This window comes from Callorhinus ursinus, unplaced genomic scaffold (genome assembly GCF_003265705.2).
Source record: "Callorhinus ursinus isolate GAN/ISIS: 27379988/994484 unplaced genomic scaffold, GSC_fseal_2.0 scaffold2, whole genome shotgun sequence".
Taxonomy (NCBI): Eukaryota; Metazoa; Chordata; class Mammalia; order Carnivora; family Otariidae; genus Callorhinus; species Callorhinus ursinus.
Window position 1 is genome coordinate 35,345,770 of NW_027397064.1, and position 26,089 is coordinate 35,371,858.

Sequence of the window (26,089 nt, forward strand, 5' to 3'; positions counted from 1 at the left end):
GCAGGGAGCCTGCTTCTCCCTCTCCCTCTGCCTACTTGTTCTCTCTCTGTATCTTTCTGCCAAATAATAGATAGATAGATAGATAGATAGATAGATAGGGCACCTGGGTGGCTCAGTTGGTTAAGCGACTGCCTTCGGCTCAGGTCATGATCCCGGAGTCCCGGGATTGAGTCCCACATCGGGCTTCCTGCTCAGCAGGGAGTCTGCTTCTCCCTCTGACCCTCTTCCCTCTCGTGCTTTCTATCTCTCATTCTCTCTCTCTCTCAAATAAATAAATAAAATCTTTTAAAAAATTAAATAAATAAATAAAGAATTTCTTCTTCCTCAAGAAAATATCAATTCTCTCTTAAAGACTTTCAACTGATTGGATAAGTCCAATCTCAAGGATAGTCTCTTTTTACTTAAGGTCAATTCAGATATTAATCACATCTACAAAATATCTTTACAGCAACACCTATATTTGTGTTTTATTGAATAACTGGGGATGACAGCTTAGCCCAGTTGACCAACAGAACTGACCATCACAGAGGAGAGGAGAACATAGAGAAGAGACAGAGAAGAGAAGAACACCTAGAGGAGTACTGCCCACTGCCTTGAGTTCTAGGTGAAATGGACACATTTACTCCTAGTCACATTCCATTATGACACCTTAGTCACATGGGTACACCTGACTGCAAGAAAGTCTGAGAAATGTAGTCCAGCCATGTGCTCAATATAAAAAGACAAACAGTTTTAGTGGATAACTAGTAAGCTCCACCTCAGCAATGGACAATTTTGAGAAAACAGATCTCAATTATTTGGCTGCACATGATTGTTCCTTGTGCTGCAGAACTGAAAATGCGCTTTGCTCTTTCCAAAAGAATTCTTACTAATACCTAAACACCTGAAGGCACTGTTAGTTCAGACCGGGTTATGTCTACAACAGATGAGACAAGGTTCTCTCCTTGGCATTTGTCGCTCAGCTACAGTTTTTACAGTAATAAGAGCTTTGTGATCCAACTTTGGTAATTACTTCTGCAAATTTCCTTCATCTATAGCCCTGCCAAATTCACTGTGTCAGTAGAATATCATTGACATTCTACACCTACTTAGAGTGAATTATTGAGAACCTGTGATTCTAGCAATAAATTAAGAGGAAATAATAGGCTGAAATATTTTGGCTATTTAAACCAGAGAGATCTGATCATGAAGAGCAAGCTTCCTGCCTTTGGTACATGTCCCAGAGTGTAGCGGCTCTAGGACTGGAGATGGGACAAACAGGCTTCAGCTCTCTTGGCAGCTTTATTCCATTTCACTCATTCCCTCCTTTTTGAATCTATAGAAATTATCCTAGAACAACCTGTCTCCTGCCATCTTTCCATTTGTTTCCTCTCAGTCTCCCTCTTCCTAAAATCTAACTAGTAAGCAAGGAAGGATTAGGAGACAGCCTCAAGTGGCACTGCTTTGCCCTCCTTCCAGTTCTGATTTCTCCCCATGCAGCATTCCCATCAATGAAAAACCTGAAGTAATACCACATCCATGAGATACCCATCAGTACACTCCTACCACTTCAGGGACCCTAAAACATTATGTGTGGCCAGGGATTGTAGTTACTATTCTAATATATGTCCCACTGCAAAGATGAGATGAAGGTCTGAGGAATCCAAATAAGAAATGGCGTCTCCTCTTCAAAAATCACAAATAAGCAACATCATAGATGAAGGCACAAAAAATTAGGGCCCATCCCTTACTGAAAGAGCCTTTGGGCTTTTATGAATATGCTCTCCTCCTCCTTTCCAGGTCTGTCTAGATTTTTCTGACAATATTACTAAAGTCCGTTGGGAAGAAGGAAGGTTGGAATGAGACTAGATTAGAAAGAGATGATAAAACTAAGTGATCTATTCTGTAAGAAGAATAAACAGCTGCCACCACCTCTCTGAGGTATAACGGTAAGTTGTCCACGGTCACTGAGAATTTAAGTTTTCACGAAGCACTTGTCTTCTGAGTCAGGTACTGTGTTAAACACTTCATGTTTATGAGGAGATTTACTTCTCCAGAAAACTAATTCTGTGAGGTCAGTATGAGTAGCCCCAATTTTCAAATAAGAAAATCAATGTTCAGAGAGGTCAATGTATTTGCCCATGATCAAACTGCAAATAAGTGGCAGAGACATTACTCTCTATACTTTTTCTATCACACACAAAAAAGATATTGAGTTATATGGAAGAATCCACAGTAGGTTTAAAAATTATGTGCACTTAATAAAGATGTGAGAAAAATATCAATTATTAAAGATTTTAATAAATAAGGAGACTGCAAAATATATTTTCTAAAGATGACAAAACTACTTAGGTAAATTGAGGACTAGATTGGAGAATAAAAACAGGTACAAGGACAAAGAAAAGGGGAGGAAGAAAGAGAACCAGGAGCTCCAGTTCATCCTTTGGCTACGAAAAAGTGTGTCTGAAGTTAGGCAAAAGTAGAATCAAAAATAAATTCCAACACCTACTCAGAATCAGTGGGACTTAAATTACAATATTAGATTTCTTTAGAGACCCAAGATATTAAAAATGAAATTTTATTTGCCTATGATATTTTTGCTCCCTCATGTTAAATATGCCCTTTAAACTGTTATTACAAAATAATGTAGTTATCGCTTTCTAAATGAAATCAGTCTATATTCTAGTTGTGGTTCAAGACTTAGCTCATGTGGTAGCTCATCCACAGACAATTCCCAAAGCACCAAACTTTGTTTCTACCTCTATCAACATACCTTTTGCACTATAATAGAATTCCTTTTATACATATGTGAATATATCTAACATGGTGGCTGACCATAATAAATACTAAATAATAGTTTGTGCTGAAAAGAAAAAGGGGGAGGGGAAGGGAAAGAAAGGGGAATCAAGAAAAAAAAGAGAGAAATAAAAAATATTGATGAGTTTCCTTGAAGGCGGAGGCCTTGCTAAACACCAAGAGAAAAATACTTTTGGCACACAATGCACTCACAGTCACGGAGAAGAACACCATCATTATCAATGATACCATTAATTAATTGTACCATGTCCTTCTGTCTATATAGCTACCATTATTCTTCTCATTTTAATAGATGGACACTTAGAAACAGAAATTAAGCAACAAGCCTAAAGTCACAGTCAATCATGAAGCCATCATTTAAATCTTAGCAATGCAAGTCTAGATCCCATACTCATAACCAGAACTCTCTGCTGCCTTCTAAACAAACAGATAGCTGCGGTGTTCCATGTCAAAGGAGAACTCTGCTCCGAGTGCCAAAGGATGAGAGAAAGGAGTATTAGAAAAAGGAGTCTTCTTCCCTGGTGGGAGAAGTGAGGGTGTTTGGATGGGGCTGTGGAGCAGAATGAGGACAGTGTTTAGAGACAAGGTAATGTTTGGGCTTCATCTTGAATGATGGGAAGGGATTCCAAATTTGTTTGATTGGGGAAGTTGAGGAAGGGAAGACAAGCCTAGGCAAAAAGAAAAATTTGCCCCCTGTCATAAATACCCCAAAGGGCATGGCATATTCTGTATGCAGATGGTAGTAAGTATGGGGTGGGGGCATGGTGGAGGGCAGCAGGGCTAGAGACTCCCGATGTGAGTGGCAAATGGATTTTGAAAAATATTTTTCTTATTTTCACTCTACATTTAACAATCAACAACTATTTATTGAACACCTAACTACATGCCAACACACAGCAGTAAATAGAGAGAGAAACCCTTCATGGAGCTTACATCCTAGTGGAGGTTGACAACAAACATATATAATGTGGCATATAGTGATAAGAAGGAAAATAAACCAGGATAAGGAGACACAGAGTGAGGGGTAGGTGCTATCTGAGATAGGGTAGTAAGGAAAGGTCTTTCTGATTAGGGCATTTGAACAGAGACTTACATGAGGGAAGCCTTTATCTTACAAACTGGGAAAGTTGATGAAAGATTTCAAGCAGGGATATGGCTTGATCAGAATTCCTTTTCTGAAAGCTAAATTTGGCTGATGGCTTGGTGCAGGGAGAGAAAGTTAAGGCTAATGAGAGGGAGAGGACCGCATAGAAAACTACTGCAATAATCCAAATAAGAAAGTATGATACACTCAATTATAACAGGAGTATCGGGTGTGTGATTTTAAAATAAAAATAAGCTGAGGGGGACCTAGAATGCTAAGGAATTCTCTTTCTAGTAACTTGGACCAGAGGCAACTGTCGATGTGCTAAAAGGCAGAGGATATTGGGAAAGCTGACAGAGAGAAAAGCCAAGAGTTATTTATTGCTCAGACTGTAGCATCAATGGAAATGGACATGAATGAATGAAGGAGAATCTCAACCACTTCCTCACTTCTGAAAGCAAGTGCTATAAGAAAGGTGGAAGAAAATCTTGAAGTAGTCTTGGCTTGCAACACTGGAGTCCAATGTCTCTATTATCATGGGAGGAAATGAAGATAAAGGATTCTGACAGTTCCTAATACCTTCCCATTCACACAGACATTAATCTCCCCATGCTCAATCCCCCATGAGTATGTGCACACCACTAGGGTCACTGGTCCTGTAAAGTAGCAAAGATAGGCAAGGGCTGAAACCTTGTGGTGGGACAGGGGGCAGAGATGAAGACAGGAGAAAGGGACAGGAGTGCCTGGGTTGTATCTGACAGGCTTCATCAGCCCTACCATTATAAGATTAAAGGAACTAAAAGTAAACAACCCATAAAGACTGCAAACACCAAAGCCTACCATAGAGAAGGGCAACAGAGGGCTTTAAGACAATGCCCAGCCTGGAGACTGAGGGTGGCATGAATTCTCTAGGCTTCTCCTTCCCTAAAATTTACAGGGTTGTGGGTAGGATTTTTGAAGAATATGTGAGGATGAAATCAGGTAAATAGGTAATGGTTGTGCCACAAGATATTTATGGTTGCACATTTTTTAGAATGATGACAAATTTAAATGATTTTAAAACACTTACAAATTTATAACACTTTTATAACATTATATTGTAGGGTTTATTTCATAAACAGATGTAAAATATATGAAAACAATACCACCAGGGATAGGGGATAAATGGAATTTCACTATTGTGCTCACATTTTACTTGCAATTGCACAATACTTAATCTAAGCTAACCTGGTGGGTTAATGAGCACATCATCATCCTTAGGAAAGCTTAAAAAATAATATAAGATACAACTAGAAAGTCTAAGAAGAAGATTGAATAATAAAACATATATGGTTGACTCCAAAGAAGTTAGGGAAAGGAGAAAGAAAATCAAAACCAGGTAGTACCACTATAGAACACATTGCAAATAGGTGAATCCAATCAAACTATATTAATAGTGACATTAAATGTAAATGGACTAAACATTCTAAGGAAAAGTCAGAGATTGTCAGACTGGATAAAAAGGCAAGACCCAACTACTTTGTGGTCTCAGGAGTCTGTACTTTATACAAAGCACAGCTAAGTTGAATGTAAAAGGATAGAACTGCATAATAAGCAAACACTAAGCATAAGAAATATGGTATGTTATCTTAATAGCAGACAAAGTTGACTTAAAGAGTATAAACAAGTAGGAAACTATCAGAATCATAAAATGGTTAATTCAATATATAAATCCTAAATGACTGTGAATCTAATAATAGAACTCTGAGATACATTTAAGAAAACAAGGACAGATGAGATGGAAAAATAGACCAATGCACATTCATAGTTGGAAATAATACCCTGTTCAGTAATGAATAGAGAACCTAAAAAAATATTAATAGTGATATATAAAATAGAATATACAGTGACATATGGTGATACAGAATTGAACATGTAATCATATAACTTGATTACAATATATTTATACAACATTAAGCCTAATAATTATAAAAATGCGTGCTTCTTCAACTGTACATTGTATGGACTAATATAGTGGGCCATGAGTCAAAATATAGTCCAAAGGTATCTGGTCTGCCTAGATATGCCCATGAACTTCACATTAGTCCTCAATATAAATCAATCAGGTCAATCAAACTAAGCCAAAAGTGGCAAGTGTCCTGTAAACACTTGAACATCTCCTCCACAGTAAAGAGGACCTTTCGTTGGCCTACAGAGTAGAGGCTAAATTCACAAGGAAGCAAAATGACCTGGCCAGTTGACCTTGGTTAGTTCCTTTCATTGGTCACGTCAGTGCTGCCCCATGGGTATGTGAAAGAAGTAGTCCCAATGGCAGGAATGGATGCAATACACAGGCCCAATAGCATGGGCTCCAAGGCTGTGTTAGCTATTGCAGCTGCCATGTGGCTAGTTGCCATTAATAGAAACTTACACTAACTTCCCAATATGGCACCATCCTTTAAGGAATGGTCACTTGATTACTTTGGAAAGGACAGTGATTCATCTTGATTGGAATCTACAACAAATTGGATAATCTAGATGAAATGGATAAATTGCTAGAAACACACAATCTTCTAAGACTGAATCATGAAGAAACAGCAAATCTGAAATAGATCAATTTCTAGTAAGGAGATTGAATCTGTAACCAAAACCTCCCAACAAACAAAAGTCCAAGACAAGAATGGTTTCACAGGTTAATTCCACCAAACATTCAAATAAGATATAATACTGTGATACACCAAGGCTCTTACTTTCTCTGTGCCTTGGTTTCTTCATCAGTAAAATGGGTATAATGGTACCTACCCCATAGTATCTGTATGGAGTTAAATTAAATGGTAAGCACTATATAGTTACTTACCCAGACTGCAGGCCAAGCAGGGCCCAGTGACACTGCAAGGTTGTCAGGGAAGAGATGACTACCTAATCTCCTGCCACACCACCTGGGCACCTGCACACCAAGGTGATGGTGCAGGCTTGCTTCCCTCCCAGCCGCTCTGGCACATGGCCATGCAGGCGAAAGCATGTGAGTCAACGAGGCTGGACACAAGTGTCTTGGGGGCACCCACAGCGCTGCACCAAGTCAGGCAGTGGGTAGAGAACTGTGAGGTGTGGGGGTGGGTTTCCAGCGTGCAAGGTCCTGAGGCAGGCAATGCATGGCATGACTGCGGTAGGCTTGCATGGGCCAGGGTCCGCCACATTCCCAGCCACTTAGAGCACAGAGCGTGCCCCTCTCCACCTCCCCCAGGGACTGTCCTGTGCCTCACCTGGACGGCTCTGTGGAACTGCTTGTGGAGCCTGGCCTCCTACCTGTGGCAGGAGCATACACTGAACCCAGCAGCCACAGCAAGAGGCAGAAGGGGGCAGGCAGGCCCAACCAGGTAGTCCCTCATGCTGCTGCCCGCACTCCTCATGCCACCATTGCCACCCCTCATTCCATGGCTGCTCCTCGTACAACCCCAAATTTATGTAACATTTGAAACTATGCTTGACAAGTATTTTTGTCATGGTCCTTCTGCGTGTTTCCTAATTTCATGAATCTTATTTTACTGATAGCTTTATATGAAAGCAATCTATAGGGAGCTACCATGTAGCACAGCTTCAAGCATGTGAGACAGACGGAAGTTTTCATGTGTGTCATAAGGTGCAAAGACTGGTGACAGGGGTTCAACTCTTGGTTTTTGGTTGAGATGTGGTTTGCAACTCAGTCGTTTTCCACAGTGTCCCTGCCACATAGCATGTAGCCTAGCACCACAAAGAGTTCAGTAAGAGCAAGCTTCATGATTTCTAGTGGCCACTTTGGCAGTGGAGGCCCATTTGGGGCCTAGAGATACCTTCAGTCTGCCAGTCATTGTTGGTTCTAAAGAGGAACTGGAGCAAGGCAGGAAGGAAGGGAAGCTGGCTGCTTGCCAGACTCAAGAGGTAGGGAAATGAGGAGTCTTCCAAAATTTTCCTCAAGCTATTCAGCCCAGGCTCTCCAAACAGGAAAGATGGTCCTGCCACCAGCAGGTGGACAATCATATACATGCTTAACATCCACACATTCACCTATTTCTTCTCCACAACAAGGAGCAAGTGCGGTGTTAGAGGATATGAAAGCAAGAGACAGAACAAGAATGAGAAATAGCTCCATAGCTTTCCACCTACTGAGTTTCCCCAAGTGGGAATGTGAATCCATTGTTCCCTTAGCCACTTGGTGCCCACATGCCTCTCATGATATGAACATCTTTCTGAGCTATTCTATTCAAACGTTTAGGGGTTTTTTGTATAGTAAGTCATCTAAACACAGTCACTTTACCTGGCTCTCAATTACTGAACCACTTTGTTGGACCTGTAAGAGATGGTATGTTGATCTCCACCATGACACTTTCCTAAGGGATTTTCAAAGGTTATTTGACACTTCATGATTTTCACCTCCGGTGCTGGGCTTAGTATCTAACCCTAGGTCTCTAATAACGTGTGACATTGTTATATTACTCGAGGACCTGTTCCTGATGAATTGAGAAAAAGCAACTTTTTCCCAGCCAGGAGTAGTTGTTGCCATTTTGAATAACAAGTAAATTTGCCAATTCAGTAACATGATAAAAGGCACATGTATGAAGACATGGTTTGCAGTCAGGTGTGTTGCTCTGAACAAGTCGTATATAGCCAGGACCTCCCAATTGTGTCTTTCCCCAGTGAGTAAGTCTCGTAAAACTTCACTTCTATTTCATAAACTCTCTCCCTCTTACAGTCCTCCAAGTATCCCTTATTCTAGTTCCTAGACAGTTTTCCTTTACCATAAACCCATGGTCTGGAATTTTTTGTCTCTGTTGCTCCCTCAGAGTGGAGAGTCCTTCCTCCTATCTTTTACAATCACAGAAATCACATTCTTCCTTCAATAATAGCCTCTCCTATACATGTCTTTCTTAATCTAGCCACCATCTACACCTGCCTAGTTGTCTAATTAAAAGTCAGAATTTAGTTAATGTATTGTTGTAAGAGATAACAGATATAGAAAGGCCTTTGAACTACATGTAAAGTGCTCTAAAACTGTTACATAATTTTTTCTATTTTGTATTTTAATTACTTATTTGTCTGCTTTCTTGTATTAGTTTCCTATTGCTTAGTCATCAAGCATTAGATGGCTCCAGCCAAAATGGTCATGTCACTGTAACCACATGTAAGATCTGAAACAAGAACCACCCAGCTGAACCCCATCAACTAGAACTATGAGAGATAATAAATTTTAAAATACTAAGTTTTCTGGGGGGGAAGCAAGGGTGGCAAGAAATTGGAACCAGACACAATTTGGAGTCCTCTTCAGCATTATTTCAGAATCTGGGAGATTTAATAACAGCCCCCAGAAAAAGTCATTATACTCACAACAAATAATTAGAAATTAACTAGAAGAAAATAAACGAGTGAATTAATAGGACATAACAGAACTGGGACTTGGTAGTTTATGGTAGTTGTGTCATTACAGCTGTCATTCCCTCTGCTACCCAACCTTGTGTTGCTATCCCTCAAGTCCTGCAATCTGAGTACTCTGAGGCACTGCTTCCCACAGCTCTCTCCTCAACGGCAGGCTTAGCCATAGCGACCCTCGCTGCGGCCCTCAGGGCCTCAGCACTTAGTGTCCAGGGCCATGGCCACTGTCCAGCCATCCCTTATGAGACCACTGCATTCAAGTTGGACATAGTGCTACCACTCCAGGAAGTCCCCAGGCCGCATTATCTCCCTATTCTCTGAAGGTGACTTTCAATCTCTTCTGTCTCTCCACTTATATCTTATCCAACCATCAGACTCATCTACCTCTAGAAAAATCCAGGCTAATCCACCTCAATGATCTAGAAACCCTTAAACTGGCCTGTTTTGTTTTTTAAAGATTCTATTTTTAAGTAATCTCTACACCCAATGTGGGGCTTGAACTTACAACCTCGAGATCAAGAGTTGTATGCTCTACTAACTGAGCCAACCAGGCACCCCAACCTTTGAACTATTTACTCCACCCAGAAAACTGAAGGCAAGGTGGGGACAAGGGGCAGGGAAGGGGCTCAACCTCCACAAGCCCCCTCAAGGTTGGTCTCTCCTTCCTGGGATGGGTGATGGGAAGTGAAAGGAGATAGTCCATAAGAATGAGAAAAACAGTTTTTCTTTTTCTCTTTCTAATAGTTCTCCCTATTGCACATGTTATTTGAGAAAGCAGAATTTGGTATTCTAGTCCATGGGGGAAAAAATCATTGTGAATTCTTGTAGTACATATAAATTGTTTCCTAACTAAAATGATGAAACGATGTATCAGAGGAAAGAAATGAAGGTAAAAAGTTCACAGAAAAGATTTTCCTAATTTATAGCCTAGCCTCCTCTTGAAATGAACTGTATTTCAGTTCATATCAAGATAATTAATAGACCTGAAAAAGCAGTATTCCTAAAAAAGGTGATACTTAAAACTGCCTATTGCATTAAAAAGCAAAATATACTACACAGCATAAAATTGTCCTGTGTGTCCATGTCATAAATTTAATCGTTCCAAAATGGTAAAACCATCTTAAGGCTCAGCACTAAACACAATCAGCTAAACACGAAAGTAGGTTTTGGTATTGATAGAGTCACATGCCAATTGGAAGTAGCAACACTTAAAAAAAAACTGGCAGCAATTTTAAAAGGGTCATTTTCAGAGGTATCATCATTCAACCACAGTTTCTTGCAATAGAGAGAGAGCAAAATAATGTGGAAGTTATAACTCCTTGTTCTCTCACAAAGGAAACACCCCTACGGGGAAGTCATTGTGGCTGGAATCAGAAGAGCTGGTGCTTGATCTGGCACTGCAAGTCACTGACCCAGACACTTCTTTCCTCATCCCTACTTCGAGAATAAAATCACTCACACTGCCTGCCTCCCAGGAGCTCAAATGGGAAGTATGTGAGAAATGTGTGCAATCCCTTTTCAAAACCCTATACAAATGCTAATTGCCATTTTTATTATGTTGCTGAGGAGAGTCTTGTTGTAGTTGAGATATTGTCGAGAGAGGATAGAAGGGACTGTCCTCCAAGAATTCAGAGTGCTTCAGGTTACAATGCGTGTGTCTGTGTGTGTGTTGACCATGTCACAAAAGGATAATAAATGGAAAAGCAACGCTTTCATGAAGAATGACACAAATATTTGTTTGGGCACAAATTTTCCCCATGTTAGCTCAAGTCCCTTTAACTTCTTTAGTATTTTAACTTTTCACTATGAAAATCTTCAAACATAACGCAAGAGTAGGAATACATAATGAACTCCCATGTACCCATCAGGCAGAATCACAAAGATCAACACTCTGCTTACTAAGGACTGAGCTGTGTCTCCCCCAGATTCATATGTTGAAGCCCTAACCTCCAGTACCTCAGTGACTGTGTTTGGAGACAGGGCCTTCAAAGAGATAGTTAAGTTAAATTAAGGTAATTAGATGAGCCCTAACCCAATCTAAGGTGTTCTTTTAAGAAGAAGAGATTAGGACACAGGAGAGACCAGGGATACCCTCACACAGAGAAAAGCCATGCGAGGACATAGAGAACGGGTGTCGACCTGCAAACCAAAGAGAGAGGCCTCAGGAGAAACCAAACCTCCCAGCAATTTGATCTCAGATTTCTAGCCTCCACAACTGTGAGAAAATATATTTCTATTGTTTATTCTGTGGTACTTTGTTATGGTAGCTCTAGCAGAATACCCTGCTATTCTTGTTTCTTCAATCCCCCTCTATTATTCTTTTTGCTAGAGTTCCTGAGTAAATTTGTCACTAATTACAATATTGCTGTTTAGCTAATGGGCACCCTGTGCAATCCGGAAACAGTAGTTAAGGACATGTTCCAGGACACTAACTGTCATCCTGGGCCATAAGAACAGCCAGTGTCTATTACAGAAGGACCTGAGGTTGGTACCCAGAGAAGGAAGGAAGCACGGTCACTTGTGTTCATATAAGGGGACAGGGTCCAAAGTACCTCCCTCAGACCAGAGAGAGCACCACCATATTTTCCATTTTAAATTCTGCCTCTTTATGTTATAAACCAATTTTTTTGCAGAATTTATTGCTGCAAATTTGGAGACATATTATAGTTAGGTCAGAGCATCCGTGAGCTACTCTATGTGGAAATTATTAAAATATTAACCCAAAATAGAAGGTAGAGCCTTACATCCCAGTAAAAAATGAAATCTACTCAACAGTGAGAATCTACTCATCTTACAGGGCTGTCAGCAACAGGAATGCACTTATGTCTGCCTTGGATAGGAATATAACCTGGTAGCCATGCCACAGAGATAAAAGTCATCATCACAGCTATAGCATCAGGCCAAATGGAAAGTTATGAATTGCAGGAGGGCTGGCACTTGCCAAACTCAACTAGACATGTGTTCCCAGAGAATATGGGCCAGAAGCTGTTTCCACAAAGTCCTTTCAATTCTACATCTAAGGATATGGAAGGATTTAAAACTTGTGAATTGAGCAAAGTTGTGGGCTCTGTTCATCTATTTCTTCATCTCCAACTTGCACTTCTGACCAGTATGAAATGACAGAGATCAGATTTATCTTCTTGCATGAAACAACTAAAAAAAAAAAACAAAACAAACAAAACACATGAAACAAAGCCTTCCGTTACATTACACATCAGGCCACAAAAAACAATGACCTTTGAGACACAGGAAATAAATGACATGGCCATATGCATACCCGACTTTATTGCCTACAGGAAGTTTCCAGACTGTGATGGGAGGGGAAGCCCAAGCAGAGCCTAGTGGTCTCCCTGTGTTGAGGATATAGGATTGAGACTCTAACGACTCCACATCGTTTAAGTTTACAAGACAGAACACTGGAAAGGTGATAGCTACACAGAGAGAGAACCCCAGGATCTGCAGAGGAACCCCCTCAAGTGTTCGGTTGATTACTAATGAGCACGTGCGTTTGAGGAAACTACTTAAAGCCTGGCAAGGATCAGATGAGTGGCATGGGGAGTGGCAGAGATATGCAAATGATTGGTGGGAAGAGTGTCCAGAGATCACATAGAATCAAGAACAGTGTCTACTCCCAACAAAGTAGAAAACCTCATAATTCATGGAGCATTTCTTAGAGAACTAAGTCTCTTGCCTAAAATAGTAGGGAGAATATAATCCTTGGCTAAATGCTCTAACAAAGCTCAAAGGCAAGGTACAAAAGATCAAAGCGTTCCTAAGTAACTGCACTGCAAAATATTGCAGAATAAATATTGCAGAATATGTAAAGGAATACAAAGTGTCTGGCACCCACTAAGAAATAATATACAATGTCTGGCATCCAATCAAAACCTGCCAGTCATGTAAAGAAGCAAAAACTACAACCATAGTAAGAAAATCAAAACTAATTCAGAAATTATATAGATGACACATAGCAGATAAGGACAGTAAAACAGTATCATTTTATTGTTTTATTATTGTAACTGTACCATAACTATTATTATAACTGTGTCCTATATACCCACTAAATTAGAGGAAAGGTTAAACATGTTAAGACATGGAAGATGTAAAGATGACTGAATGTGAACATTTAAGAGATGTCTGAGATGAAAAACACACTGATGACATTAACATTATGTTAGACACTGTAGGACAAAAATCAGTGAACTTGAAGACATAGCAATATAAACTATCCAAAATGAAATACCATGAGAAAAAAGACTGAAAAAAAAAAATAAGCAGAACATCCATGACCTGTGGGGCCACCTCAAGGAGCTAAATATATGGATAATTAGTGTCCTAAAAGGGCAGAAAGAGACAGAAAATATTTTAAGATATAAAGGTCAAAATTTTTTCACATTTCATGAAAACTATAACCCCATAGATCAAGAAGCTCAACAAATTCAAGCAAAAGAAAGATGAAGAGGGGCACTTGGGTGGCTCAGTCTGTTAAGCATCCAAATCTTGATTTCAGCTCAGGTCATGATCTCAGGGTTGTGAGATGGAGAATCGGGCTCCACGCTGGGCATGGAGTCTGCTTAAGATTCTCTCTCTCCCTCTGCTCCTCTCCCACCTTCCCTCTCTCTAAGGAAAAAAAAAAAGACGGAAAGAAACATGAAGAAAATTACAACAAGATACATCATAAATTCTCAAAACCAGTGATAAAGAGAATTTCTTAAAAGCATACATATTTACAAAGATATGTAAGGAGAAACAAAGATAAGAGTCACAGTATATTTCTTGCAGGAAACAATGTAAGCTAGAAAACAGTAAAGGAACACTTTCAAAGTACTAAAAAAAAAAAAAAAAGGCAACCTGGAATTCTTTACCCAGTGAAAATATTTTTTATGAAGGTAAATGACACCAATTCTATACAATTTCTTCCAGAAAATAATTCATATTATGAGGCAGCACTACAAAACTAGATGAAGATAGTACCAAAAAAGACAACTATAGGCCATTCTGCCCCATGAACATCTTCCTAGATTGGGAGATTCAATAGTTGAGATGTCAATGCTCCCCAAGTTGGTCTATATATTTAATGTAATTCCAGCCAAAATCCCAGAAGTTTTTTCAGATGCAGACAAACCAATTCTCAAAGACATGTTGGGAGGCAAAGCCATTATCACAGCCAAAGTCATTTTGATAAGCAACGAAGTTGGAGGACTCACACTACCCAATTTTTAACATTGAAGATTTGGAGCAACTAGAATTCTCATATGTTCTTAATGAGACTGCAAAATAGGTGAGCCATTCTTGGAAACAGTTTGGCAGTTTCTCATAAAGTTAAACATACACTTTCCAGATGATCCATCAGTCCCCCTTTTAAGTATTTAGCCTAGAGCAACCATCTGGACCTGATGCAGGACATCTCTGATGAAGGGACACGGACTCCACAGCACCCTTCCAAGTTGGCCAAGGTTTTTGTAAATAAAGTTTTACTGGAACACAGCCATTATTTCATGTATGTAATGGCTTTTCTCATACTTCAGTGGCAGAATTGAGGAGCTGCCAGAGAGATTAACTGTCCAGCAAGGCCAAAATTATCATCTGTCCTTTTATAGGAAAAGTTTGCTGATCTCTTTCTGGAGAAATAAACACAAAGGCACCACAAAAACCTGCACACAAATGTTCATAGCAGATTTATACTTGCAAAAAAAAAAAAAAAAAAAACCTGGAAACTCAAGTGTCCATCAGTGTGAATGGATAAACTATGGTAAATCCATACAATAAAATTTTACTCTGCAATACAAAGGAATGCATGACTGATCCAGGCAACAACATAAGTGAATTTCAAAATAATTATGCTGAAAAAAGCCAGACTAAAAAATAAAAAAGTATACGCTGAATGATTCCAGTTATACAAAATTTCTGGAAAACAGCAAATCGATAATAAAGTATAAATGAGTTGTTGCTTGGAGATGGGGCATAAGGTAGGAAGGGGCAGGTGGGAAGGATCACAACTAGATAAGAAAAAATTTTAGGGATAATAGATATGATCATTTTCTTGATTGTGCTGGTGGTTTCATGGGTGGGTATCTATCTAGTCAAACACTTTAAATATGTAGTTTATTGTATGTCAATTACATCTCAGTAAAGCTATTAAAAACCCAGACCCGCCTAAGTACAATGCCCATACATTTAACTGCTACTCTAGTTTCCTTCTCACCACAGGAAGAAGCTACACCATGCAAAGCCCCAACCACCAACGCCAGACTGTAAACAACCTGTAGTCCTTTAATCTCCAAGGCTCTAATCTTGAGGGTGGAGCTAGTTAGGAAGACAAAAGCTGTCTCTTCACAGCACTCCTCTGGCAGACATCAAAGACAGAGCCACAGGCCCCCCTGCAAATGGCCCTACAGTGTTTGCCCCCATCGGGCTTCAGCTGCCCCATCTGACGCTGACTACCTCACCTGACCTAGGTGGAGCTTCTCAGAAGCAGGGAGAGGCCCGGGCACCTCTATTTCTGAAACTCCAAAAAGCCAGAGGAGTGTAGCCTTATTTAAAATAAGTAGTCATAGTTTGGAGTCTTGGGAAGCAGGTACTAAGGTCAACACCTGTGAAAGGAAACGGGAAGAGTCAGGACTGGGCAGGGAGATGATCAAATGTGGTAGAGGCCTGGCAAAACCGTGGCCAACTTGGAGGGGTGCTGTGGAGTCCATGTCCCTTCATCAGAGATGTCCGGCATCAGGTCCAGATGGTTGGTGATTTATACTCTTGTCTGGCTCACTCATTAGCTGCAGGCTGACCAGGAAAGGGTGTGACAGTGGCCGGCACTCTCTGAAACTGAAGCTAACCCTGGATGAGCTAAAGGCTCGATGCTGCTGTCCTGTCCACACACTGATCCCTGTAGAGTGAGCATGATTTAATATAGTTATATAAGATTCTTATTTTAAAAAAATTATTAAAAAATCAGGATGCAAAATAGAATTGTTGTCTCTTCTGCCATTTTGCTAGGCAGGAAACACAAGACTTGGGAAAAGAAATCAGGTCCCGTAATTTGAAACAGATCAACTTCACTAATTTGTTTTTCACGTGCTGGCCAAGGTTTCAAAGCCTTGTCACATTGTGCAAGAAGATGTTGGGTGGCATATTTTAGCTAAAAATTAAAGTAAAAAGTAAAGCCACCTACCTGACCTATTAGGAAGAAACTGTATATCGTATTCAGAAAGAGAAAGAAAACTACACATCAATTATGGGTACGCTTGACCAGTTATGGGTGTAACGCAGTAAGAAACTGGAAGAAGATAATGAAGCAGACAACAGGGGCTGAGAATCCTATTTATGGTGCTGTGAGCTTAAAATGAGTGTCTGCAGAAGCAGCAGGAGGAGTGTGGGCAGCCAGCTCTGTGATTAACAATAGAATTTCGGGGAACAGTTGTGGCAGTAGTAAGATTCTGCCAAACACCAACAGCAAAATGTTAGTATGCTACAGCATCAAGAAAAGAAACAAGTAATTATGAGTTAGTATTTCTCAAAAGTGAACTGTCAGGAGTATGCTTTTATTAATCAAGTGATAATGTTTTGCTGTTGAGTGATCCTGTTTATTGAGTGAGGAGAAATAATGAATCAGAATTTACAGAATGTTTGAAATTCTGGTCTATGAAAATAAAATGCATTGCTTTTTAATGATGAAGGAAAACTTCTGGAATGTGCATGGAAATTATGGCAGGAGACAAGTGTAAGTAGGAGTGGCAGTAAATTAATTGGTGAAATAGGCAAAACTGGGCTTCTCTCCTTCGTTGTCTCTTCCACAACCTCACACAGGGCCATGGGGCCCCAGCAGCTAATGGCCCCTCTTCCTCTAGTCGGCCTTGGGTCAGCTCCTACACACCAATCCCTTCCCGACACACCGGCTGTGTGGTTTTTATCCTCGACCACCTTAATGGAGAGCTCATGGAAGAGACCCACAATGGCCCTTTCCTCATCTCTTGTTAAGCAAATTAACCCTAATGTAGATTATCCTTCCAGGCGCATACGGATTTTTAGAAAGGATTCCAAGACACAGTCTCCAGCATGTTTATGGGAGGAAACATTTTTAAGATTGTTTAGGAATCTGTCAAGGATTCTTAAGTCACACAGTATAGGCAGTGCCCTTCCACTTAGGAATCAGGCCAGCCCAGGGTCTAACCTTTGCTAAGGCTCATATACACATGAAGACCTTATTATCTACTGTCATCCTGAGGACAGTCTTTTTCCCATGACTTGTTTCCTTTATCCCTTTATTGTCCGATTCCATCTAAACACAGGGAAGAGGCAACGGTGATGTAACGGAAAGAACAAGAAGAGCTGGGTCTCAGTTCTGACTTTTCTACTCTCCAGAGGCGGCCTTGGGCAAGTTTTTTAAACCTGTTCGGATCTGTAATTCATCTGTAAAAACAGAATATCTACTTCATAGGGCAGCTGTGGAGAACTGTTTGATGTTTGGCACATGGTAGGCTCTCAAAGTTAGGGTTTGGTTCTGTTTTTTATAGTTAACCTACAGTGTACTATTAGTTTCAGGTGTACAATAGTGATTCAACACTTTACATCACCTGGTGCTCATCACAACAGGGGCAATCCTTTATCCCACTCGCCTATTTCACTCATCGCCCCCCCCCCCCACTATCAGTTTGTTCTCTAGAACTAAGAGTCTGTTTCTTGGTTGTCTCTTTTTTCTCCTTGGCTCATTTGTTTTGTTTCTTAAATTCACTTATGAGTGAAATCATATGGTATTTGTCTTTCTCTGACTTACTGCACTTAGCATTATACTCTCTAGCTCCATCCATGTTGTTGCAAATGGCAAGATTTCATTCTTTTTATGAATGAGTAATATTCCATTACACCACATCTTTATATATATATTACACACACATCTTTATTCATCAGTCGCCTGAGACTTGGGCTGCTTCCATATCTTGGCTATTGTAAATAATGCTGCAATAAACATAAGGGTGCATGCATCCCTTTGGATGAGTGGTTTTGTATTTGGGGGGGGGAAATATCTAGTAGTGTGATTACTGGACTGTTGGGTAGTTCTATTTTTAGCTTTCTGAGGAACCTCCATACTGCTTTTCACAGTGGCTGTACCAGTTTGCACTCCCACCAACAGTGGAGGAAGGGGTTCTTTTTTTCCACATCCTCACTAACCCCTGATGTTTCTTGTGTTTATTTCAGCCATTCTGACTGTTATAATGGTGATGTTGCATTGTAGTTTTGATTTGCATTTCCCAAATGATGAGTGATGTTGAACATCTTCACATGTGTCTTAGTTTTTCTTCAAGTCAGAGTCATGAATAGATACTAAGATTGCTATGTGTTGTCCTTTGCATGCCAGCCTATCAGGAGCAACCAAATCTTGCTATTCCCATAGAAAGAATACCCAAATATTGAGTACAAAGGAAACGGGACACTTGTTCCCACCCACTAAAGGCTACCTAAGGAAAAGTATCAGATTTGGAGCCAGGAGATCTGGATGCAAAACCTGCCTTCACCTCATGCAAGCTGCATGATCTTGGACATTCAAATGCCTTCCTACACATCTGGGTCTTCAAATACAAAAGGAGGCTAATACCCTCGGCTCTCTCCATTCCAGAGGAACATAATAAAGACCAAATATAAATGACTTTGTCGCAAGAAAATTTACAATGTAACATCACAGTTCTAGAAATCCCTTTAGTAGCATAAAGGAAAGTTATTAACTGAGCTTTAAGAGAAGAACTAAGAAATACCAGTACAAGAATTAACAGCTGGATTTTTAGCTTTTCTACTTTCCTCCAGATATAAAATTCAACCTGGTTTCAGATACCACCATCATCTAAAATGTTGAACTTATTCTTTTTAAAGAAGGCAAATAAGTTTTCCTTTAGTAGTATGAAAATATCAAATATTGAATTACTGAGCTTAGGAAATGCATACAAACATACAGCACCTTATAGCATATAACACTTCTTAAACTAGCCAAAATACTTTTGGATGAAGAAATCTAAACTTATACTATAGCCATACCACTCTAAGTTTGCCTCCAGAAGGAAATCCATACCAAATTGATACAACCACCCTATGCACTGTTGTGACAGTGCTGTCATTCCAGTAACTATGTCACATGGTACTCCCCAAGAACAAATTCTTGGAGAAAGGTCCAAATGGGAGACTATATGAAAAAGGTGTTTGTGAACCTGTGTGAAGCTACCTGAGGCTCCCAGAAATAACTGAGTGAGGTTTTCAAAGTAGGACTATGGATCCTTTGTCAACTGAGAGGGCAAGAGGCAGAAAGATATGGATTGGTTTACGTATCCACAAGCTGAGGCAGCCTCGAGAAACATCTTGACATCTCTAGACATTCCAACGGACTAGAATACAAAGAAACTAAGTACCCCCACCAGGTATATTCAACCTTCAAAGTGCCCCCATCTTGCATATTTAAGAGTTAGAAAGTCTTTTGAGGTTATTCAACAGAAAACTTCCAAAGTGAATAGGGCCAAATCCTTTCAATATACTTTCCCTGAGCTTATTTTAATTAGGAAGAAAATATCACTACCAACTCTGAATCCTGATATGGTAATTTTAAATACATTAATGGAAAAACCTGTACTGTCTGAACTAACACCATTATCTTAAGTTATTTCACTTGGTTTAGTCTCCTAACAAGGAGGCCATTATAGGCAAATGGGAGCACATGTACAAATAAATAGGCTCCGCAAAAGCTGTAAGAATAGTCCAAGCACAAAGATATAGAGATAGGAGGTGGAGAGAAGTACCTCGGAACAATGGTACACACAGAACAATGGTACACAACAATGGTATACACAGAACAATGGTATACACGGATACAATAGGGTAGTTTAACTGCAAGTGACTTGAAATTGATGAGAATATCATAGGTACATAGAAGCAATCTGTATTTGCTTGATTTCCAGATAACCAAATAAAAGAACATTTCTAAAAGAAATTGCATTCTTAAAATATTTTTTTCTAAAAATTTTTAAAAGGAAAATTTTAGAGCATTGGACCCAGACACAATTGATATATATCTGAGTTTTACCAGACCATCAATAAGCTACTGGAACTCCCTCTGAAACATTGCTTCAGTTAGTTATCTAACCTTAGTTGCCAACTGTGAATTACGCCTTGTTGAGTTTGTCTGTACTACCAAGCCTGTGGCAGACTCTGTGCTTCCAATTAGACCCAGCAATTCCACCTTCTCTGCCTCCATTACCTTCCAGCAAATACTTGTGTGTATGGAGCAGCTCTTCTTCCCGGGGATAGTAACAGATTTCTTCCCACTTACCAACACCTGTGAGTCTTTTTTTTAATCTTCTAGGGAGCAAGGGAGATCATGCCTCCATGTGGTCCATTCTTTGCAGAAAGAACCTCCTGCAACCATCAAGCTCAAATCCTTGGGGTGGTTCTCTTTGCCTAGCCAAAACATTTGCCCATTTCCTTTGTGTACTACTTCTTTTTTGCTTAAAACCCTTGTCATTAGCTGACAAGTAAACTGGTATTCCTGTACACCTTTCTAGTTACTCTGGCAGGAGACAAGCTTACTTCACACTAAGGGTGGTCAGCTCCTCCAATTGGAGCCCACAGCTTTTTCCTGATGCACTCAAAGCCTGTAGGCATTATGCCTACAAAAAGAACAAATATCTAATAAACTCCTATTGAACCAATTTGCACAAACAGGAAGACAAGGCTTCTTATACTATTACACATAAATGACTAATTGTCTTGAGAGAAAAAAAGGATTTCCATAACTTCTGTTTCTCACTTAGAATCCCACAGAAGTTCTCCTAGAAACCTTCCTCAGGACCTGCCTGTGTTTTGTCAGGGCTCCCAGAAAAGCTGCCTCCCAGCTGCCTGTCCTCACCTGCCCCTACCGTTCTGTGCCAATCTTCTCACAAGATACATGGGGGTGCGCTTTTCTCACTGAGAAATGACTAGTGTCTCCAGATGTCAATTGCAGAGTATAACGATGAATAGTGTCCCCCAATATTCATGTCCACCTATAACCTCAGAATGTGAGCTTATTTGGGAAATAGCGTCTTCACAGATGTAATTATTAAGGATCAGGAGATGAAATCATCTCAGACTTAGGGTGAGCCCTAAATCCAGGGACTGTTGTCTTTATAAGAGAAATACAAAAATTTGGAACAGAGACACAGAGGAGGCACAAAGAAAGAGACCACATAAAGACAGAGGCAAAGTGGGCGCCTGGGTGGCTCAGATGGTTAAGCGTCTGCCTTTGGCTCAGGTCATGATCCCAGGGTCCTGGGATCGAGTCCCGCATCGGGCTCCCTGCTCCTGGGGAGCCCACTTCTCCCTCTGCTTCTCTCTCTCTCTCTCCCTCCCTCTGTCTCTCATGAATAAATAAATAAAATCTTAAGAAAAAAAAAAAAAGACAGAGGCAAAGTGATACAGCTACAAGCCAAGGAATGCCAGAGATTGCTAGAAGCCTTGATTTCAAACCTCCAGCCTCCAGAACTGCAAGAGAGTAAGTTTCTGTTGTTTTCAGCCACCCCATTTGTAGTATTTTGTTACAGCAGCCTTGGGAAACATATATGGAAAGACAGTCAGCCTTAACAGACCCAAACCTGCCCTTCACATTCTGCCACCTTTATGAAATAAAACATTTCTTTACCGAATAAAATGCTAATTAATGATCTCTAAGGTGATTAAGCCAATCAGTCTTGGTCACACACTGAAATCATGTAGAAATCTTACAAGTGAGTCCTATGCTAGACTAGCCTCCAGCGGTTGGAGAGGCGTTGATTTTTTTTTTTTTTTAAGGCTCTCCTTTGTACACCTTTCATATTTGTTTCCTTTTCACAAGCTGTGGAATAGAATCTTTTAATAGATTATATCTAATAATGTCTCCAATAATTTGCTTCCCTCATGTCACATCATAGAAAATGTGATAAAATACTAGGGATCCACAGAAAAAGTCATACCCCAGTGACCCTTTCCAGTATCCCTTATAGCACGGGCACTCCGTGTTTGAAAAGATACCACTGATGATGGCTTTCATCTCCAACACAAATTTCACAGTCAAGATGGCTGAAAATAAACCCTTCCATTTCAAAGCTTACAAATGCAGAGTAGCTCTTTGTTATACTACGGTGTCTATCTTGTTGTTGTGTGTGTGAGCATATGTGTGTAGGTTTGTGTATATGTGTACATTCCATTTAGCAGTGCCTATTTTCTTTCTTCCTTCCTTTTGTGTCTCCTCTGCCTCACTACACAAAAACCTCCTTACATATGCTCCCTTAGTGAAGGGACATTGATTGACTTCCCATCTCAAGTATATGCAACAAAGTCATCTCAGTAGTCATAATGCATCACAATGCTTCAAAAATAACTATTAATAAAGAAGATGGCTTTCAATCTCAAATATAGACCAAAGCTTCCCAAAGAAAAAAAGCTAGTACTGTCCTTGATGATAGAGTTGCCTGTTGTCATGGAAATGAAAACAAAGATTCTATGACATTTTCTGGGACCACCTGAGCTAAGTGGAAAGCATGCCTTTTAGACACCAACCTCATTTTCATATATTTACCTGGTAAAACTCAAGATGAAAAGAATATATGGGTACTCCATTATGTAGCTCCGACATTCTAAGATCTCTATCTGAAAACTGTTATTTTTAGCTGGTACACAAACTGCAGAAAAGCAAAATGAGAGAAAATAACAACAGATCACCTAAATCTTAATACCATTAAATCTGAAGTATAATACGGCAGAAAACATGAATCTCAGCAAAGCTAACAAAAGTTTGTTTTTTTAAAGCAACAGAAGCACATACATAATTAAAAAGCAAGTTTACCCCAAAATGCTTTCAAGCACAGTCCACTCTCACTTAAGATGCCCGACTTCTCATTTGCACGTTGTTAACTCTGCCCCAAGAGAAGTAGCACTAAACTTTGTGGTTCATAGGATTACAGGACCTGTAGGTACCAGAGTAGGAACACCACTGCCTATCTGCATGCACATTTTGTCGTCAGTTGGGTTTCAAATAAGCTCCCAAGCACTTAGCTGACTGGTTCTGCTGCAATAGAAACCGAAGCCATTAGGACTCACTTTGTCTCTTCTTTACCAAGGAACCATGTTCCTAAGTCAAAATGAAAGCTGGCCCATGGTGGCCGTGCAAGAGATAATCATCAAGGGATAGCTCTGTTTGTAGGATTGGGCTATCATTGGCCAACTCTCCCCACCCCACCACCAGCCTGCACCTCTTAGTTAAGTTCATCCCTTCCAGATACTATGTAGAAACAACCCAAACTCCCAATCTTCAACCATTTTTGACCTATGAAAATGACAAGTTCTCTACAGACAACCTAATGCATTATCATTCTACAAGGTTCTACTTAGAATGCAGATTTTAAAGACTTTGATATAAAAAATACTACATGGTTGAATTTATTTAAATATGTATGTCTAGAGGGGCCCCTGGGTGGCTCAGTCAGCTAAGCATCTGACTTTGGCTCAGGTCATGATCTCAGGGTCCTGGGATGGAGCCCTGCACCAGTCTCCCCACTCAGCGGGGAGTCTGCTTGTCCTTCTGCCCTTCTCCCAGCTCATGCTCACTCTGTCTTTCTCAAATAAATAAGATCTTTAAATAAATAAGTATAGATGGAACTTCATCACCTAGCTAATCGGGCTAAAGGAATTTATTTCTTAGACATTCCTATATTTCCAAAAGTACTGAGCATTTACTATGTGGTAGTAATGTGCTAAATATCATGCTTTTGTTCTCATTTAAAACAATAACTATTAGGTAGATATATTACCCCCATTTTACAGATCAATTTGAAGCTAAAGCAGGTGAAGTATCTTGCCTTCAGTCTTACAGACCAAAAAAGGTAGGGCCATGAATTGGACCTTGGGCAGTCAGACTCCAGAGCTCAACAGACAAGGATCCTATGGCATGTTAGAGTGGAAAAGGCATGTAATCTAGTGCTTTTCCAATTTTTTTTTTTTTTTTTTTTACAGCAGTAGGAAGTCTCTTACGAAGTGAAATTTTCTGTGGAAGTCCTACTGATACAGCAGTTGGAGCAGAGCTGCTTTGGTCAAACAGAGAGCCCGGGACTCCCTGACATATTTAACCCCACCAGGCATTTCTGCCTTGTTTAATTGTAGGCCACCGAAGTACTCATGCTTCAAGGAGCCATCCAGCAGCATATTTCGACCAGGTCCAAGTCTTGCCCTTTCCAGGAAACCTGTGTAATGGAAGAAGCCTGCCACGGGAATATGTACCCTCCTGTCAAGCCTTACATTTTGTTCTCCCTGATCCAAATTTTAAGACCCAATCCCACATGAGTTCTCCCGGTTTCACCAGTGTATGTTGGCCTTTTTTTTTTTTTTCCAGTGAGTAAACTGTGTTCTCCCAGAGAACTCACTTCCCCTCTTGGCCTACAAAGAGACCGTCCTCTACTTACTGAGCTAGAGGAATGAGACCAGGTAAGGGTGGCTCTGAGGTGGGTGGCAAGTGTCTTCTTTCAAGGCATCGTCTTCAGGTCCGGTCTTTGAATAGCCGCCTGAGAAGGAAAGACTCCTTTCCTCCACCCTGTAGTAAGGGGAAGAAGCTACTGCTGCTGGCCCAGAGTTCGGAAGGATCTGAAGTTTCAACCTCTTTTGAACTCATGCATCCAAATGTTCCCACGCCAAGTGGTCCTTATCAGGGCCCTCGTCTTTGCATAAGAAACCTGTCACATCTGCGCACTCAGTCTCTCATTAGCTCTTCCGTAAAGGCATGATTTTCCACTCAATCTTCTCTGTGGCTTCATGAGAAGAGAATCTCTTTAAGTGCTGCCATGAAGAACTTTGGGCTTTGATGGTTCACTCTGATTTGAGAGTGGCTGAACTGAGCCTGTTGTTTTTGTTCTTGAAGCCTTCTGCAGCCAGTGCCATAATCCATTGAATTACCAATACCCCACACCATCCAGGTGCTAACTCTTATATGAACAACTACTTCCCATCCCACCTGTACCCCATCCTAATCTACAGCAGGTGACTCTTTGGCTGTGATCCTTCAGCATGCTACAGGTTATCATGAGGAATCATCCACTTACCACCAGCAATAGGTACTTGTTCCTATTTGACTAGTAGTGATTGTTCTAGAATCACATCCTAAAGGTTCACTTTGTAGAGCCAATCCTGATATCAACTAGCTTATTTTGGGTTCCTGCAAATCAGTGCCTGAGACAGGACTTGTGTGTAGGTAGTTTATTTAGAGATGATTCCAGGAAAGAGAAGTGAACCACCAGGAAGAAAAAGTTATTTGAATATATTTTTATTGTTGCTTTATCAAACTGTATATGACCTTACTTACTTTATCTCTGCTTTCCCTATTTGACTGTAAACTCTTCGAGGATATCTTTACCCATAATATTTACTTCTTTTTATTTTTTTTATTTATGTGTCAGGGAGGAGGGAGAGAGAGAGAGCACAAGCAGGGGGAGTGGCAGGCAGAGGGAGAAGCAGGCTCCCCACTGAGCAGGGAGCCCAATGTGGGGCTCGATCCCAGGACCCCTGGATCATGACCTGAGCTGAGGGCAGACACTTAACTGAGCCACCCAAGCATCCCTATTTACTTCTTTTTAATCAGGATGTGCCTTTTAATTGATGTTATACTATTATCAAATTCACAGGATTTTTTTTAATTCTAAGCGGTACATAAAATAATGGTGCATCTTATAATTTATGGTGCTTTAAGTCAGTGAAATGTGGTGCCTAGTGGTATAATATAGGTGTTCAAATAATACATTACATGTTAAAAAAAAAAGATAGTAGAAAGGGAAAAATGAAGGGTGGGGA

The 26,089-nt window shown here is 40.2% G+C and overlaps 1 pseudogene; it reads right to left on the reverse strand.

Annotated features, from left to right (window-relative positions):
• LOC112807690 (large ribosomal subunit protein uL16-like) overlaps window positions 1-6,867 on the reverse strand; it is a 50,250-nt pseudogene extending 43,383 nt beyond the window's left edge.
• Between the last annotated feature and the right edge of the window lie 19,222 nt (window positions 6,868-26,089).